Below are 19781 nucleotides of genomic sequence, written 5' to 3' on the forward strand. Positions count from 1 at the left end.
CTCGTCATCGCGCGCGCGTCCTAACCTCAACTGTCAAAACTCCGCGTCGTCGTCTGACCGCTTCTGGCTGTCACTCGAAATGTCTTCAGGCATCCCGGACTATTTATTGTACACGCTCATAATTAATCAATAAGTCAGAACTATTTATTGTACACGCTCTTCGGGCTTGTCCTCCAACAAGTGACCATAACAACACGCATCCGGTCTTTCCCAGGCATACCACACACACTCTATCTCGGCTCGTTTAAAAATCAATTCTACATACATATACATATGTACATACATGTAATATATAATTTCGAAAGGGACTTTGTATATATGTAATTTTAAATTTAATAAAAAAACAAATGAATATTAAAATAAATTTAATATAATGTTTACTATTAGATTAGCTATGTTTAAGCGGTTTATATTAAAAATACCGAGCGAAGCTGGGTGAAACCACTAGTAATACATATTATATGCGGTTGAAGTCACATTGTTCGAATACATTTTATATTCTAAAAAAAAGTTTTTCTAAACGAATAAATTATCGAATTGTTTCAACGAACTATTCATTTTCTATCATAAAATAATTCAAGCATTCACTTGCGGTTTTTAATGGACTTTAAAACAAAAAGCAATTCTGAACTTTTCTTATTACTTTGTGAAATAAATCAACCGGCTTCTTTTCGTCTTTTTTTTTTCAAAAAAAATAAATTAAAAGTTGCATACACACATATAAATTGGCTTATTTCCGTCCGCAAGTCAAATATTAGGTGAATTTATCGCGTAGGATTTTAATTGTTGAAAATTCACGAAAATATTAATAATACATGCGTCCGGGCAATTTGGAAACTGGGCGCGAACCCCTTCATCTTGTGTCGGAGCTCGTGTACCTTTCTTGAAAATTTGGGGGTCTTTTGTTGAATATTTTATTCGGCGGACGGACGGACGGACCGACCGAGAAACGGAATACGTGAGCGATTTCATTTCAGCTCCGAGGCCCGAGATAATCAGATGCGAATTTTGGATGTTTTTGGCCTTTGGAGCGTATCATTCCGGTGTCTTTATGACATATTCATCGAAAAAAAGTACGACACTGTCTAAATTCGAAATGTCAACTACCCATCAGAACGAAACTTCTATACTAATGGTGTGAAATAATTCAACGCTAATCTTCAATTGATGACTTCACTCCTTGAAAGTTTTCTTCAATAAAATTGAAATTTTTTTCAAAATTTTCTATAATCGACTATTACATTCAATTGCTAGTTGCAAATGTTGTCTTCCTTGATTGGATTCAGAGCTAAAAACGTATATCATAAGAAAAAATACATACATTGTATATATCGCAAGCACCTTTGGCTTAGATCCAAATGATGAAATGAGCTCTGACATGCACCAGTAGCGAGTAGCTAAGCGTTTCAGTTTAATACCACGATCCATCCCACTTTCATTTATTTTATCAGGCATTTTACAGGCTTCCCACTTCGTAAACATCACTTTGGATTCCATGTAAAAAATAAGAGGGGTATCTGCATACTTGCTGACATTCAGCAGGATATATATTTACATACATACATACATGTATATCTCTTTTGAATGTATTAAGTATCTATGTATGTATGTGTATAATAAATAAAAATAAAATTTAATCGATTCAACTTCAATTGTCCTAAACACTATGAAGAATTTGAACCGATGATCTAACTTCTCATTAATTCGTTTTGTCCTCCAACTACTACGTGGTAATATGTACCTATGTATATCATACGTCATGCTGGTTGTCGCTGGAACAGTTGGGACTTTATGTCCCTAATAATTATGTGCGTGGTAGACATCATCATTTGATTGTTGTACTTCTGCATGCACAGTTCTTTATCGGATGGCTCCTATTCCAAGAGCTATACGATTTATTAATGAAATCTTTGCTGCTGTGCCTGGATGTGATGTTTTTCACCTCAGTGAGCGTAAGTTATCGGAGATTATTCTAACCTGTTTGTTTGGTAGGCTGCGCTCATTGTTATTTTAATAATTGGACGTGATGTATGAATGGAATTTTTACCTTCTCTCTTTCATTTGGGTCTCGCAGATATGTTTTGTATTTACGGCTGGTTCTTGTTACATGTGTATATTGTAATTTGTTATTTGCTATTTTTACTTTTTCTGCTTTTATAATATTTCTATTGTTTTTTTTATGATTATGTATATAAATGTATTTTTTTCATTGCATACATTTTTTTTCTTCTTCTCATCTCTGTATTTTTTCGACAATTGTGGCACATTATGGACTGCTGTAATGCCATAATAGTCCAAATTTAAACTTAAATAAATAACTTTGTATAGGTATATACATGCATATGTATGTATGTTTATGTAGATTATTTTGAGGAAGTGAAAATTTTTCACGATGTTAGAATACGTGCAAAGTGACATTGCAGACACGATGCAACGCGGTGTGAAGCGAGTGGAAAACTGTCATATTACTCATGTTATATGTATGTACCTCGATGACAGTTCGTCCCCTGGGATTATATCACTTCACCAAACTTATATATACATATTTAATAAAAAAGGATTTTCACGTAAATGAAAATATCAGTTTAATTTATTTTATCGTTGTCGCTAACGTCTTGTGCATTTACTTGTTGTAATTAGTGGTTCCATGACAACTGAACACACGGCTGTTGAACACAGCGGCAAGTTTAAATAGTGACAACGATAGTGCGGGTTGTGTTCAGTCGACCATGAGTTCACTTATGTGCATTTGTTGCTGTGTTCAACAGTCGCATGTTTAGTTGTTGTGCGTTCAATATCAATGTGTTCTCTTGTTATGTGTTCAGTTGTCTAGTCACTGAAATTAGCAATTTTTTCGGGAGTTCATACAAAATTACATTCATAACTTTGAATGTACACATGTACATATTTATTTAAATTTCTATCGGTGACCAAAACCGTGCAAAATGGCAAAGTTTCAAACCGATCTGAGGTGGATGATACTGATGTATTGGATCCGTCACAACAATTTAGATATGTGTTTTAATAATCACAAAATCTCGCCAACAGCGTATTTGGACAGGACTTAACTTGTTAGGAAATCAGCAAACACACTAATATTGTTATAAATCGTCATTCTTGCTCTACTCAATGCTACGGCTTGTTAACATGCTTTCTGAGTACAGTATTTTAACTCAGTATTTTATAGATGATTTCGAGTATTTGTATATAATCGATCTGATGTAGCGAGAGACCTACGAGAATCGAGCTGCTGTCGCATTCGTGTAATTATTTAACTATAATATATTTTTTTTAATTTCTTATTTAACTATCTTATATTATTACAATATAATACAATGCAAGGTCTTTAATAATACATATGTAAGTTTTGCTCTCCATAACATGACATTGACAATTACTTTTATCGTATAAAACTCGTAGAAACATACATATATATATATATATATATATATATATATATACATGCAATTGATGGTTTCTTAATTAACTAAACACGTTTAGAGAAATTTCAGGTGAGAAATGAAATGACACATGTATGCTACATACTAATACTGTATAGCAAATTTTCCAACATTTACAATTTGTTCCAACCCTTTTGGAGGCATTGATTTTTAAAAATACTTGGGAAATGGGCGAAATTTTACAAAGTATAACATATAAATACGGAAAAAATATTTAACGCAAAAAACACTGAAGAGCTTTATCTGATAGAACTAAAAAATCAGAATGACTCTGAAGGCAGAAACTTTTTTTTTTCTCATTTGGTTAAATTTTTGTTACAAATTACTTTTTTGTAATTATTTTTATGAGCTATATTCTTTCTTTGAATATTTTATATAAGATTTAAGTACATTAAAAAGTATCATTTGATTTAGAAAAATATTTTCTGAACCCGTTTTTAACACAAACTCCTCATTCGAATTCGTTGCTTAGTCATGAAGACATAACAAAAAATCGAATTCATTATAATTTGTTAAGTAGGAATCTTTTATATCTAAATATGTATATATTTTAGTGCATAAATATATATTTTTATGAAAAGATACATATGTATATACATATTTAGTATTGGACAACACGCTAAATAAACCTTCAAAATTTTCGCTCACTATTAGGGCTTCATTTATAAAATACTAAGAAATGGGAGCGCTCGATAATTTTCAAAACATGATTTTGATTTTTTTCATTGTACCTGTTATAATAATATTATTTTTATTTTCGCCAGAGGTAAAAGGAAAAATTTGCGCCCATACGTAATTATTTAATTAGAAATAAAATATTATCTTAATTGAATAGGTTCAGTTAAAAAAAATTAGGCGAAATTTTTTTTCGTGTATATTATTTGTATTTATAACAGATTGACATTTTTAAGTGTGATATATTTTTCATTTGTATAAAATATAAATTTTCATTAATATAAAATATGTAGATACGTATTCTATAAATAATTAATAATATCAACAACTTGCGTATTTTATATCAAAATTTTATTCATGTAAATATTTCAAAATACGAAACACGAACTCAAAACTAACAAAAAATAAAAGTCAAATTCTACCAACCGCTATACGCACGAACAACGTCGTATTTCTCGACTAAAATGCAATGCGAAGCTGAAACGAAATGTGATTGGTCATTGCGGGTCGAGTAGGGGGAGAATGCGATAGCATATACATTTTACGTAAGCCTCAAGTTAGATATATTCGACTATAATAGATTTATTTTTATAATTTTTAGTTGTTGTATGTTCTCTTGTATATATGTACATTAATTGCTCAAGTTTGGTCTTTGACACTTAAAAAACGCCCTTTGATTTTGATTTTTAAATGATTTTTATTATTACAAAATTATGTTCACAATACATCTTACATATATATATTTTAATAGCTAGGTACTGATTTACTGATAATTTTCTATTTTACAATTTTAATTTAATTTTGTTAGTAATCATAGTATTATATTATTATAATGTTAATGCACAGCATAATAGTAAAAAGAGCACGAAAACCTATTTACAATTCTTATAAATGCTCATGATACATCTAATACATAATATTAATTAAAGACTCTCTAAAGTCGATGACCTAAAGCAGATTGTGTTTAGGTAATCCGTGTTTATACCTGAAAGGTATAGACATTTTGTTGTAATCACCGAGACTCTTCACAAGTGTGTTAGTATGGTTATTAGCGACTCTGTCATAGAATCTACTGGTTAGTTTGTTAGTAATGTCTGTTACAAACGGAATATTATTTATGGCATTCTGTTTTTTCAATTTAGTATATATAGGTGTATTATAAATTATTTTTAGGGATTTATTTTGTATTACTTGGAGCTTGGAAAGATTAATACTCGAGGCGTTATTCCATACAGGTGAAGCATAGGTTAATTATGGTAATATGAGCGCGCCCTTTCAAATCGGTGTACATATGTAATTCTACGTCAAAATAAAAATTGTGTTACATCAATACATCTTACGTATAGCTTTTGACTGGTTATTCAACTAATGTATGTATGTATAATCGTTATATGTTATTTACATTTGTATAAACGTAAGGAGTGAAGGACAGATATACGCGACCTCGCCCACGCGCGCTCGATCTCTCTCTCTCTTTCGGTCACGTGTACGAAAAATCGAAGGCGGTCGAGATGAGTCGAGTCACCGGGGTGCACTCGCACGCTCGTAGGGGATGCACGAAGAGAAAATCCGGAACCGGAACCGGAACCGGAAGCGGTGTGACGGACAGTCGCCGCGCTCATAAAACCCGTCTGACACATTCGACCCAAATCCGCGCCCCGCAATCAGATGTTCGAGGAGGGGTCGGGCAGGGATGCCCCCGAGCGGACCGCGGACCCCTCGCGCGCATGAGCACCCCCAACCCCCCTCGACCCTCCTGAACCACCCCTCGGCCCACCTAGAGATTCGCCCCCCAAGAAAATACCCCCACCGGCGCACTCTATGCGCCGCGCCGGCACTGGCGCACGCACTCGACTGACGGACGCCACTGCGCCAGCACGACGCGCCCGAAAATTCCTCGGGAAAACTCTGTGAAAATTGCCTCATGACGAGTGTCGAAAAAATCGTCAGAGGGCTGAGAATGTATCGATTCATGTTTTTGTTTACATAATATGCACGTAGTACGCGGAGCTTTCATAACAATACCGAGTATTTTTGTGGGGATTCAAAGTATATGATATGAAAATATGTACGTATTATTATAGTAGAATGTTTATTTAGTGGCTTTAATTAATTTGAATTGAATTCACTGATAAGTGGATTTTTGTAATGAAATTTTATGCCTATATTTTCTTGTAATATTGCAGGTATGCAGACATCGCTTGATAATACATTATCCGATTAAAATCCCCTCGTTTTAGACTTTTTTTTTTTAAGTCTAGTCTTTTGTTAAGTATTTGAAATTCGTCAGTGAGATTTAACTGAATCTATATATTTTGGAAAAAATGATAGCTACATGTGTATTTACTTGGTTATTATTTCGATTAAACAAAATTCATTTTAGTGTGTGATTTTAGTTGATGGATGAAAAATGATGGTTAATAAAAATATGTATCTTAAAAAGCGGTTTGTTCGATCATTTTATGTATATGTAAAATACAAACTTGGCTTTTAGTATGACACTAGTATTGAATTTTATCTAAATTATGTACTATTTGAAGGATCTTTTATTGGTCTCAAATAGACATATAAACAAATACGTGGGACGAAAATCAAATGTTTGACTTCTATGTATTTATGTATACTTTCGTATACACATTTATCAAATTTTTATTACAAAAATGTATATCCAACATTTCTAAGGTTGGGAGCTACTTTTCATATAAATTTTAATGGCGATCGACTTATAATAAAGTAAGATTTGTAAGAATTTTTGTTGATGCTTTTTTTAGTTCTTAAAAGTTAAAAATATTAATTTTAAAAGGAAAAATATCTATGAACAACTGCGGAAAAAAAATTATTTTTATATTTTCGTTATTTTTACTATAAATTTTCCTTATATATGAGTATTTTTCTGGATTCAAAATATTTTATATATGTATAAGAAAGTTTCAATTGTATCAACATAACGTTGTTTTGCAATTCAAAATTTCCCAAATTCATTGGAAAAATAATTGCGATGGTTTTGCAAGCTTTAGACAATATTTTCATTCATATTCAAAGGTGATGATAAGAAACTTTAAATTTTTTGAAGCTCATTAAAATCAGTAAACCTTTTGTTAAATTGATCCAATATTGCTCGATTTAAAAGCCATTCCTTTTTTGAAGCTAGGCCACATTATTATTCTTTCTCTCAAGTAAAAATGTTCTTATTTCAGGCAATAACTCTCAAAACTCAACAAAAGCATATCCCTTGCTCAACCACCTTACTCTATTGTGAATCATCAAATCCTAGTGATGTGTTTCAACTAGGGATTAAAATTTAATGTCAAATTTCATAAACCTACTATAACATAAACCATAATTTTTCCTACTACCGGTATACTGGTATTTACCGGTAAATGAAAAAAAAGTTTTTCTTGTTGAGTAGATAACTGTATGTGGTTTCTTTTTCAAAAAACGACAACCTAGATTGAATCGTAAATAATTTCATATAAATGTATTAATAATTTTGTAATAAAATATAAATTTTATTTTTAACCAATCATATTTATTTAATTAAAGTTTGTACCATTTCAAAGTTTCGATCGTAAACATGAACAAACCGTCTAGCCGCATTTATTACGATTTGATTAGTCTGTGTTGCCAGTTTGAATTGAAATTTATCAGTTTGAAATTGCCGCATTTTATACTGAAAATATACAAACTTGCATAAAATTTCAAAACCATTGTATATAATATTATGCAATTTTATGCCTATATATGTACATATGTATGTACTTAATTCGCGATGAAATAGTTTCCGGTACCGAAGTATTTACCGGTAAACCGGTATACCGGTATTACAATCCTTAGTTTCAACTTCTTCCAAAAAAAATTTTCTTCTCTGAAACACTTTACATCTAATAGAAGAAACTATTTTTTTGTATCTTATTTTAAAATATGAAAATTTTTATTGTTTTCAAAATTCTCTATGTTAAGATCGACCAAATGTTGCTTCGCAATCGACCGGTTCTACAACCCTTGTCCTACAACATTCATACATTTGTATAAAAGTTGTTTAGATAATGTTCCTGTGTCATATTATTATACTTTTTGTCATTTCGTACATGACTTGGATTTTCCCGGATAATCCGCTTTCCACTTAATCCGATCCCTGTAAATCTTGACCTATTTATAAATACATTTCTCACTAATTCGGTTCAATCATCACGATATGAAATTTCTCTTTCGCAGAAATTCAATATCCAAATTGAAAATTTTAATATACCGGATGTATACATATATTTGCAGATGTTTCACTTATTTCCATAAACGATTTTAGATAATAAATGAAGAACAATATATTTTCCATTATTTTATTCATGCTATTTACAGACATGTCATCTGAACTTAGAATTGTATGAAAACCAATACATAATATACAATACGTATGATATGTAAACGAACTGACCTAAATTACTTTACACACAGATATATGTCCCGTGCCTTTCAATAGTTTAATACTCGCAATTTCAAATTATCCTGTCGTCGTATATTTGTATGCGTGTACTCTTTTTAAATTTTGTAATTGGATTCGGCGTGGCGTTCGCTTATAAAATATATTCAAATGATAATTTTTCAACTGTTGAATGCGTAACTCGTTTAAATCCTAACGAGCAACAATGATATTTTACCGCCCAGTTTCAAATTGCTTTGGATTACGAGCTGCAATTTAAAATTTCATTGAGCACGATAAATTTCGCAAACGTTTTCTCTAGTTCAAATTGTAACTGACGGTATAATTTCATACGAGAAATAAAATATATAATTGAATCAGCAAAATTTGCATAAGAATCGTTTTCGATGACTCGCCATTATTTAAGCACACTCAACTTAAGTGGCAGAAGGCCATACTTGAATACTGCTTTTCTTTTCTTTTCATATTTGGGTCAGTCTGTTGTACCAATGTTGAAAGAAACCCATACAGTAAGCTTTTCAAAAATTCTATCATACATACATATATGTATATGTACGTATGTATGCATCCGAACTAACCAATTATATTCAAATTGATTTCGAATAACTGTAATATTAAACATTTATCACAATCCAGAGATGTATTCCTTAGAACTTTGATGTATTCCCTTTGAAAACACATTTGTTTCTAATTTTACAGATTTCCACAAAGAGATTGATGTATTTGTCAAGTATTTAAAATTTTAATTAGAAATGGCAATACAGTACATGCATACATATATCCTATCAAACAAGCTAATATTGTATAGGTATATACATATGTATGTATGTATGTATATCTATATTTGTCATATTTTTCTCGAAAACTAGTTGTCTTAAATTTTTCATTTCCCTATTGTTATCAAGCCCACTTTAAAGCCAATGAAGTCGAGCAATTATGTAAGTCCTCAACATGAGGCCACACTCCATCGAATACATTCGAACGAACGGTTTTCCACCCATAATAATACAAATTTTCACACTTCCCAAATATTATGTACATACATATGTTGAAAATAAATCTCCCTAATCACCTCTTTATCGAGCAAAACTCTTTTCTATATTTTTACTGCTACATATTTCCGATCCAAGTATGAAATACTTTTTACTTACCTCTTTTTAGTTCAGAATCGATTTTTTATTTTTAATTTAACTTGCCAACTTGCCTCGCAAATTACAATATATGGATCACTACTATCTTCTTTACAAAGGGCCCCTTTAGTATCCCTATTGTTCAACTAAGTTCAATATAAGCTTCAATGTAAGCTTTAGCTACTCTGATTTTTGTGGTTATATGTATACATATATGTATATATACTTATATGCATATTTATATTATATGAATATTTAATTAATATTATCATTGGTGCACTCAAAGAAGTATGGAATGCTGTATGCTGGGCGTAATGAAAATAATTAGAAAACGGAATACGTGGATAAGAAATATGACAAGGGTAGTTGATATAGCGGAGACAGTGAATATATTGAAATGGAAATGTGCGGATCACGTTGCTAAAATAATGGACGAAAGAAGTGCTTGAATGGTACTTGATATAATGTAAAATGGTAAAATGCTTTTTCGCCACCCTCACGCTTTGACAGATTTTAATTATTTAAACACCTACTATATGATATAAAATTTGCATTATAGGTTATCATTATCTCTCATATATTTTTACTTCACTCATAGGTTTGTTAAATGTTTAATAATGTGTTTGTTAAAATGTTTATATTATAATGTTGATTCGATATGCTTGTTATGGCCAAATACGCCAGACCCATCTGCCATTGTGACATTTGTGATACTGACATCTCGCTTTACGAATCGGTCGATCTTTTTATTTTGTTTTCAACTCGTTGACATGGGAAGTTTTGGTTAAAGTATGCACATTAACCGGGGTGCATCGAAAAGCCTAGATCGTCTTTTTGGTTGCATTGTCTGTGTGCGTACCGACACTCATCGCGACCCGTGCACCTCTTCCGTACGCCCGTCGAGACATTCATTTTTTTATTACCAGTAACTAGCCTCTTCTTACTTCGCTTTAGATTTTTCAAACTTAGCCATTTTGCTCGGTTTGGTTATCAATATACATACATATGTGGAAATCAAGTCCGCATTACGATGGTGAAAAATAATCGTAATAGACAGTTTGAAAATACTCCATTAATTTTCTCGGTGACGACTATTGTCCACATTGCAGGATTTATCCACACTATTCCGATAATTTTTTTCCCTTTTCGCCACCCTCCCGCTATATCAGATTTTGGTTGTTTAAACGCCTATAACTTTTTCTTTTTTTACTCTATATTTTTATACATATATTGTCTTAATTTTATATACAAAATATAGAAGCTTGTTTTAAAAAAAAATATGTTATTCTCAACTTTTTCCATACATGTAATAAATGAATAATTAAGCAATGGCAAATAAATATATTCAAATATGCGAAATGAAAACCCAAACAGCTATTCACTATATATGTATGTACATACATATGTATGTACATAGATCTAAGGTCATAAAACAATTCTTCGTAGAATAATTGACTATGCGGTTGCGTTTATAATTTACGTCTCGCACTTTGAAAATAATATAAGGAGAATAAATCTCGTTTGAATTTATAAAAGTACCCATTGTAAAAAAGAGGTCTGCGGATGACACGCGAAGGTCTCGAGGTCAAAGGGTAGGAAGCGTGGGACGCAGGAGAAGGAGATTGGAGCCAGTTCCGTTCCTTTATGTCTCCTCTCTTCCGAAGGGTCAGGTTTGCGGTTTTTCGGCGTAAGTCCGGGCAATTTCGAGCGAAGCCCTTTATAAAGCGACCGCTTTACCGACCGGACAGCGGTCGGTTTGCACCGCAGATCTCGCGTGATCGGACCCAGTTAGCACATTCGATTCCGTGCACTTGCAAATTTCGCGTTTAATTTTATGTGCCACTCACTATCTCCGTGCTCTGTGGGTGCTTGTGCATGTTCCCTTCCTACTAACTACGGTCCTCAGACCACTCCATAGATAACATTGTCGTTTAAGCTTGTCCGTGAAGTTTGTCTGGTGGTAAATAGAGTTTGTCTGGTGGTAAATAAATTGGATTAACAAATAATGTATGTTGTTACGACATTCAAAACTTGTATCGACTATTAAAAGTATTCTTCGACAATATGTGTCTACTCAAAGAATCAGAAGCAGCTTAGAACATTAGTCACATTATATATATATTTTTTTTAATTTTATTTTACATAGATATTTTTATTTTATTTTACATAGATAGCCAGCAGTATGGCTTAATAGTAGCGTGTATGTTTAGCAACAAGTGGTTAGTGCCATACTGCTGGTTAGATTTGGGGGTATTTGTGAATTCAAATCGATCGTTTCTTACCGGAGTTTGCCAATTTTATCTGATCGTTGTTAAAACGGTTCCTCAAAATTGGCAAAAAGTCATCTTTCCTGTAGTCACAAATCTTCTGTATTTATTGTGTGTATAATTTGTAAAAATTGTGTACAAAAATCTAAATCCATAGATGTCACAATGGATTAATTATGTAATTAATTAATTAATTAATTGTTATTTCGTGTTCTTCAGCTTATGGAAATACAGTGATTTATGTAATAATAAAATTCTGCATTGTTTGTAATTAATTGCCCAGGAAGGCGCATTGGGGTCTTCCTGTCAAGCCTTCCTGGTATATATCTATGTAAAAATAAATATATACCAGAAAGGTTTAACAGGCAGATCCAAATGCGTCTTCCGAGACAATTAATTACAAACATTGTAGCATATTTTTATTAGATAAACGGCTGTATTTCGAGAGGCTGAATAACACGAAATTAACAATTAATTAATTAATGAATTAATCCATAGAAACATCTATGAATTTAGACTGAATAAACATATTTTTTTATATAAATATCTAATTCAGATATTTGTGACATAGTGGGTAAGATGATTTTTGAAATCACAGATTTTGAGTCACAAATATCCAAGTCTGAACAGCAGTATTAAAAATTAGCACGGGATCGAACCCGGTAACCTCCCGGTGCTTAACATAAACGCAACCATACTGCTGGCTAAACTTATCACTAAAACTATTGAAACGTTATCAATGAAATTTAAGTACATTGTATTTTTTTTTATTTTTATCCATAATGGAGGGTAGAATGACTGCATCTGTCAAAGTGTACTTAAAATTATAATTGCTTTTTACTATATCTATGTATGTATGTATGTACATAGTAATACACGGAAATTCGAATTCGAGATTTTGACTGATTTGGACTCGAAATCAATCACTGATCACGTTTTCATGGTTTAGAAAAAATGTGCGTGTGTGTGTGTGTTTTAGTATGTATTTATGTACATACATACGTATGTACATATGTATCTGTGTATTTTGGAGATAGTTTGAGCACTATTAGTTCTATCAAACTGAAACTTAGTACTATTTAGCTGAAATGCTTATAGTTACGATCTGAATTTTTAGGTTGACCGAGAGTGGTATAATATGTATGTAGGTATAAAATAATATAATATATGTAATTTTAAAAATTTCATACAATAGTATTTTGTAAATTCCCAAATTAAATTCCAGAGTTTCGAGGTTTTTGAGGTTTTCTCCGAAGAAATCTTTCAGCATATTGGACTGAAATTTCTACAAGTATTAGCTTAATACCAAGTAATAATATAGAAAGAAGTTCCGTCAACCAGAAGTGGCAGTTTACTCTTGTTCAAGTTTTCTTGTACTATTTTTTTCAACCCTTATAATAAGTGTATTCTTCTCAAAAAAAAATACCAAGATAATCTTTGCATAAATGTCATGTAAATAAAAAAAATGATAAACCAGAAGTGGGATTGTTTTAATTGTGAGAACACGACTTTTTCCACACTACTAAATGTAATGAGCTAAAAATTAATATTTGTTTTCTTTATGTACTAACTTAAAATTTATACGGTTTTGGTTAAAATTCGCTAACCAGAAGTAGTATTTTTTTTTAAATAATATTTCATAATTTTGTTATCACCTTTTAAATTATTTCTATCTTCCTCATATTTTAAGCTTATAATACATATAGTAATTTTAAGTAGTAACAAGAAGAGGTTAGTAAAAAATTGAGTTAAGTTTTTGTCTTACTGAAAGTCTAAAATGTACATTAGAGCTCAAGCAATGTATATGTATATGTATATATATATATATATATATATATATATATATATATATATATATATATATATATATATATATATATGTATATATATATATATATATATATATATATATATATATATATATATATATATATATATATATGTATATGTATATATGTATATATATATATATATATATATATATATATATATATATATATATATATATACATATGTGTACGTCATTATTAAATTTCGTTTTTGACACTTCTTATATTCCACAAATACATAGGTAAAGTCATGGGTTGGTCATATCCGTTTATTTTAACTTACATGATAAATAATGCATATTCTATTAGGTACAAAATTGACTATCTATTGTGTACATACACTGTATATATGTACATATGTATTTTTAAAATGCATAGTCATTTTTCTACAATACTATATGTAGATTTTTCTATAATACTATGTCTTTCAATCTGTCGCTTTTATATGTGCCTACACATGTCAGCGTCAGAACGACCTGATGAGTGTCTATTATATGTCACAGCTATACGTACATATTGTTACATGCTATTCTCCGAAAAAAACGTGTATATTGTTTGTTTTTTCAACATTGAATTGTGTAATTTTCTAAATTTACAATGAAGTCACGTGCAGAACCGTTATTCGTTAGGTAAGATCTTGTATGTACGTAGGTACATATAATATTTATATTCTACATACATTTTCCGAGGTAAAATTTATACGTAATTTAGATGGATTATTCATCAAAGACCAAACAATTAATGACTTGTTTTTGAATTTGAAGGACTGTTATACAAGATAGACGTAATCCTGCCTACCAGAGCACATATTTGCATCGTGAATATTTTCTGTAGAATGTGAAAACAAACTCATAATAATCAACAGTATCTTGCTATTTCTATTGCCTACAAATGATCACCCAACATAAGACTTGAGTCCTATCTGATTTGTCAGATTTGAATAATTTCAGTGCTGGTATTTGAGAGAACCTACACCTGAAAACTGGGTAAAAATCAATAATATTCCAAATCCAAAATCCAACCCAGTAGACCTCGATTATAAAGAGTGATACGTTTTATGATTCAAAATATAATAATATATATATATATATATATATATATATATATATATATATATATATATATATATATATATATATATATATATATATATATATATATATATATATATATATGCGATGCTGCTTGTCAGATTTGGATATTTCCAAGTCGATCGTTTTCTATCAGAGTTTGCCGCTTTATATATCTAATTCAATTATCGAAATGGTTTCTCAGAAAATTGGCTACCTACCTTTTTTAATTTATAATTTATAAATGTCTATATATGTATGTAGTACATAAACGTGTTCATGTTTGGTCATAAGTGTCGATTTGGGGCAATTTGTCATAGTAAATATGATAAGAATATGTACAGTAATGATGCAATATAAAAGTCGTTCAAACATTTTTTAATATCTCCAATGCAAAATATAATTTTGAATTTATGAAATTTACAACTCAGTGTGACGTAAAATTTTATGTAAAATACGCCTTATGTAAAATTTTCGTAAAGCTAGAACTCTTGTTTTTCAATCCGGCTATATATTATAGATACATAACTTGTGGCTCGTATAAAATCGATTAAAAAAATTTCGTCTTAGAAAGTCTTTGAGATAAGAGCAAAATTTTGCTAATTTGCATTATAGGCTCTCATTATCTCTCATATATATTTTTACTTCACTAATAAGTTATTATTTATATCTATTCATTACCAAGAATTCAATAAATTGGGTTACGTTGATTTATTTCATTCCTTTAATTTTGAAAATCGCTAATTTTTTTCAAGCCTATTCTATGTTTCACTTCGATATCGATTCAGTATCTATTCCTACAGTCTTCTGATCGTCTTGATACTTTGCCATTTTGTGTGCTTTGGTCAACAAGTTCGATGGTGAAAAATAATCGTATAAGGCACGTTTAAAATATGCTACAATTTCGAACATCTTGACGTCTAATGGTAAGTTGCCGTATTTACTTCCCTTTTCGCCACCCTCTCACTTTGTCAGATTTGAATTGTTTATTAGTACTAACAATTTTATACTTTGACAAGAAAAGTCGATCTTACTAAAATCATTCATATTGGAGTCAGAATCGGTAAATTTGTATCCGACTCCACGGCCCTGGTTTGATCTGACTCCACAGCCCAAAATTCACCGTGTTATACTCACCGAATCTCTTCACAAGCTTATTAGTATGGTTGTATTGGTACGGTCATTATTGGTCACAAAACGCTCTTCCAAAAGTCACTAAAATCTCTTTAACGGAACATCTGGCAGCCAAAAAATACATCATACTAACGATAACTATCATACTAACGAGAACTCGAGTGCCAAATATTCCATATTCGCGATTTTCATGGCAAAAATTGTATTTTGAGCGATCGTGATGTGACTAATAATCCAATTACCGGTTGTATTAGTAATTTATCTTTCATTCAACCTCTCGGTATGCTTGTTAGTAATACATATCTATTTTATTAATATACAATTTTAGCTATTAGCAAATTTAAAAAAAAAATACATCTTAATAACTTATGTAACTCTAAAATTTTATATTTAACTTCTATGTACTGTACCTCACAGAGGTGTCTCCTCGCACCTCGCAAGAATGTATCTATGGTCTTAGAAGACCTGATGCACTCAGGGAGGGCATTATACATGAGCACACCCCTGTGAAAAACACCCCCAGCTTTCTTATTTTTTCTTACTCTACTTACAACTAATTTGTCCTTATTTCTAGAATAAAAACTATGTATATCTCTATTCCTTATTGTATAATCATTAAAGTACTTATGATCTAACTTATAAACAAAAGACAATGTGCTAAGATTTAAGCTAGTTCTAATACTCATCCATTCCAATTCATCTAACATACTTCTAATACTTTTTAATCTACCCACATCCAAAATACCTCTCATAGCTTTATTTTGTAATTTTTGTATTTTCCCTAAATCTTGGCCACTAAACAAGTTAAGCACAGTGACAAGTTAAGAGGGCTGAACACCAGCGCCTTGTCCATACAAACGTATTACACTTCTCCCTTCCTCAATTATGGCACTAGAGAAATCATTTTTTAATATGCTATGAATATCCACCATAGGTATGTTTCCATTTTTTTATTTTTTTGATTAGTTATTTTTTATAAGAGCTAGGAGCCACCAAACATCTATAAAATCGCCTCGTTTTTACCCCCATGAAAAGAGTCCAGCGTGGTAATTTAACGGTTGATTTTTAAAAAAATACGAGCACACAAACATAGAAAATATCTTTCTCATATCGATGATGAAATTTTATTTGAAATTGGTCCAGTTACAGAGGATAAAACTGGAGAATACAAAACCTCGAAAACTGGAGAATACGAAACTTCGAGGCGCAACTGTCGCATTCACTCAATATATGTATATATCGAAGAAAGGAACGGCAACAAAATTAAGGTTTCAGGTATCCAGCCCTCTTAACCCTTTGACTGCTACAACAACGATAAATCGTTGTTTTGAAATCGGCGAAGATTGCTACGACGATCGTTGTTGACGTCATTAATTGTCGTATTTCAATACTTTCTTTGAGCCACCAGCGCATCAGTGGCACGAAACATTTTTTTTATATACGTATTTATATTTATTTTTCAATCAAGCTTTATAAATATTTATCAATTTTTTAAATAAAAGCTCTTCAATTTCGGGTTCATCATCAAAGTAAATTTCGGGTTCGTTGTCAATGTCATATAAGGAGTTATTACTTGGGAATTGATTATTATCGATAAATTCATTTTCAGAATCAGTAGAGCTGCTGATTTGTCGAGTTCCTCGGCGAGGAGCTATTATTTCGCTTTCATCACTTTCACTGTCCGATATCATTTTGCAGAGTTAAAATAAATGGCAAAAAACAATAGAAATCCGCTTTCAATTATATAGGTCACGAGACGTCACGAATTCATGCAATCAATCAAATGCAACTGAAATGCATACAAAATGTTTATGATACATGTTGAAAAATTATTTGATTATTAGAAACTTCGCATCCTTGTGTGTCTCGCTCATACGTACACAATTAAAACCAAGAAAGAAAGAGAGAGAGACCGCTACCTGTTTCGAATATATCGCATGTTGTAAGGATACATCGATATCTAAAAATAGATTATTGAAAAGAATAAAGCCTCGGAAAACAATCGTCAAAACTTATTTAGTGTATATATGTAGGTATCTCTTTCGCACGCACGCATGTAAAAGCAAGACAGAAAGAGAGAGCACGAGTTCACGACTGCTTCTTAAAAATGTATATAAAGTATTATAAAAATTACGAGTGTTCGGCGAAGTAAGTATGTAAAAAAAAATATTATATTTTTTTTTTTTCAAAATAATTACAAATGTTAGCATTTTTCGCTTGGACATTGAAAAACCTCGTAGCAGCCAAAGGGTTAAGCACATGTACGAGTAACTAAGTGCTATTTTGGGACTGAAGTGTTTTCATGCTCGTGGGGTATTGAATTAAGCCGTGTGTAAGATCAGTATAGGAGAATGCATATGCGATGCAGGTGGCGAGAGGAGAGGTGTGCTAATGAGTTTGGAGTGGTATGTAGTGCAGGTGTATGTGTGTGTGTGTGTGTGCCGGCGCGCCCCCATTGACGGGGTCAACAGTCGCTGTGGGGGCGCGCGCTCTGCGTGGGCCGGTGAATGGGCGCGCGCGCGCGCATGCGCACTATCACCACGCACCTCAATGGGACGGCCCACCCACCTCCCCAACACCCCCTACACACACATCCACATCTACACTCCGCTCCTGTCGTAAGGACTGCATCGCCAAGCCTCTCTTGTCCTGCCACTCTCGATCGCCAATCGATTTTGGACCACCGTTGGAGCCTTTGATAGTGTAAGCGTCAATTTAAATGTTTGTCAAAGCTTTTCATTGTATATACGTATGTACATAAGTACTAGTGGTTTTACCCGGCTTCGTTCGGTATTTGTAATATAAACCGCCTAAACATGGCTAATCTAATAGTAAACATTTTATTAAATTTATTTGAATACTTTTATTCTATTTAAATTTATTGGAATACTAGTGTTGGTATGGTATATTTGAAATATTGAATTTAAAAATTTGTATCGCTAGATTATTATCCTGCTTATAACGATATTGTATCATAATATATTTCGTAGTAGCCGAATTATTCTGCGTCGCTCGGGTGAATGGAAATTAAAAAAATAAAATAAAATTTTATGTGGAGGTATAACAAAATTGTTGTACGTATTTCAAATTTGTTAGTTCTAAATTGAAAACTGTAAATTCAAATCGAGGAAAACTAACAAACAAACGAACATTCGTCTTTATATACATATGTAACTACATATGTACGTACTAGTGTTGTACCCGATGAAATATCATCGCATGGGTGTTGGCATATTTAGTTATTTATTTATTTGGAAAATTTACAGTTTATTATGTTACATAGATTGATAGTAAAAAAACATAATTATTTTAAGTAAACCATTAATAATTTTCGCATATAGGTAAAAAAAGAAAAGCTAAAACATTTAAAATAAGAAACAAAAATGATAATAACCTTTTTCCTACCTATACCCATTCTACTGTTTCCGACATTTTAAAAATCCTTTCTTTTAACAATCTTTCTGTCAGGCGACGACATACTGATGCTATATTCTTCTTTAAGCTCATAAATGGTTTCCTTGATTGTTCTGATTTACTGAATAAGGTTAATTTCAGAATCCCAGTTCGGTACTCTAGACGCGTTGCACTCTTTTCACTTGATCCTTTCAATACTAATTCCCAAAAATATTTTTATCTGCAGCGCGTTTATCGTATGTTTAACGGAGAGCTGAATGAGGTTGATCTATTCGGTATTTCCCTACATCAATTCAGGTCTAACATCAAGAGAATCTTGACCGATTGATTCATTTCTTCTCCTATTCTATTTTTCCAATATTT

Source organism: Arctopsyche grandis, chromosome 9 (genome assembly GCF_051622035.1).
Source record: "Arctopsyche grandis isolate Sample6627 chromosome 9, ASM5162203v2, whole genome shotgun sequence".
Classification (NCBI taxonomy): domain Eukaryota; kingdom Metazoa; phylum Arthropoda; class Insecta; order Trichoptera; family Hydropsychidae; genus Arctopsyche; species Arctopsyche grandis.